Source organism: Salvelinus sp. IW2-2015, unplaced genomic scaffold (assembly GCF_002910315.2).
Source record: "Salvelinus sp. IW2-2015 unplaced genomic scaffold, ASM291031v2 Un_scaffold6810, whole genome shotgun sequence".
Taxonomy (NCBI): Eukaryota; Metazoa; Chordata; class Actinopteri; order Salmoniformes; family Salmonidae; genus Salvelinus; species Salvelinus sp. IW2-2015.
The window spans coordinates 4,399-6,157 of NW_019948071.1; positions in this window are offsets into that span (position 1 = coordinate 4,399).

The window sequence follows — 1,759 nt, forward strand, 5'->3', positions numbered from 1 at the left end:
CATCTGTCCTGGCTGTCCCTCCCTCCCTCCCCCCTCCCTCCTCCCTCCCTCCCTCCCTCCCTCCCTCCCTCCCTCCCTCCCTCCCTCCCTCCCTCCCTCCCTCCCCTCCTCCCCCCTCCCCCATCCCCCTCCTTCCCTCCCTCCCTCCTCTCTCTGTTGATTGATTTGAGTTCATTAGCTCCCCCCTCTGTTTTGTAAATCCGCCCGGTTCCCAGCCACTAATTATTCATACCACTAAGTGAGAGAGAGAGAGAAAGAGAAGAGAGAGGAAGAGAGGGAAACAAAAACAGCTTAATCTGACCCCTGTCATGAAGAACGAGCGCCGCGGCTAGGCCATACTGTGGGTGGTTAGCCGCTACGCTCAGTCCCCATTTCCGCGGGTGGGCTGTTAGCATGCGGCTCAGTTAGCGCTATGCTACTCTGCCTGGTGCTATGCTAGGTGCCTACTAATCCAGACACCATGTAAGTCCCTTCAACTCCTCTCAGCTCTGTGTGTGTACGCTATCAGGCTTGGCCCTGCTCCTTGCAGTGTGGAACTGTAGAGAGGAGAGAGATGATAGAGAAGAGAGATACAGAGAGAGATAGTGCAGAAGAAGCAAGGAGAAGAGAGAGAGAGAGGGGTGGCAGGAAGAGAAGGAGAGACTATGATAGAGAGAGAGAGGAGAGAGAGGAGAAGTGGAGAGAGGAAGAGATTAGGAGCAGAGAAGAGAGAAGAGAGAGAAGGGATGATGGTTAGTGAGAGGACAGAGAATACAGACCAGAGAGAGATAGATGGAGAGAAGGAGAGGAGAGAGACGAAGAGGCAGGAGAGAGGCACGAGAAAGAGAGAGGAGGAGCAGAGGAAAGAGAGAAGAAGGGGAGAGAGGGGAGAGAGGAGAGTAGGAGAGGGAAGAGAGAGAGAGAGAGAGAGAGAGAGAGAGAGAGAGAGAGAGAGAGAGAGAGAGAGAGAGGTGGAAGAAGGGAGAGAGAGAGATGAATAGAAGTGGTGTATAATTAGTAGTAGGAGTTAGTAGCTGCAGTGGTTAACTGTCTCTGGCTCTGCAGTCTGACCTGTCATGACTCACTATGTTGATCTGTCCTACTGATGTGGGAGAGAAAAGGTCAACCAGTGAAGAACAAACACCATTGTAAATACAACCCATATTTATGCTTATTTAGTTTCCCTTTTGTACTTTAACTATGTGTACATCGTTACAACACTGTATATATATATAATATGACATCTGTAATGTCTTTATTCTTTTGGAACTTCTGTATGTGTAATGTTTACTGTTAATTTTTATTGTTTATCTCACTTTTGTATATTATTATTACCTCACTTGCTTTGGCAATGTTCACATATGTTTCCCATGCCAATAAAGCCCCTTGAATTGAATTTAATTTAATTGATAGAGAGATACAGTGAGAGAGAGAGAGATTGCGAGGAGCACAAATACTATATCCATCTAGACACAGTTGCCCTAGAGCACACAAACAACTATACACACCTCGGCCTAAACATCAACACCACAGGTAACTTCCACAAAGCTGTYAACYATCTGAGAGACGAGGCCAGAAGGGCATTCTATGCCATCAAAAGGAACATTAAATTCGACATCCCAATTAGGATCTGGCTAWAAATACTTGAATCAGTTATAGAACCCATTGCCCTTTATGGTTGTGAGGTCTGGGGTCCGCTCACCAACCAAGAATTCACAAAATGGGACAAACACCAAATTGAGACTCTGCATGAAGAATTCTGCAAAAATATCCTCCGTGT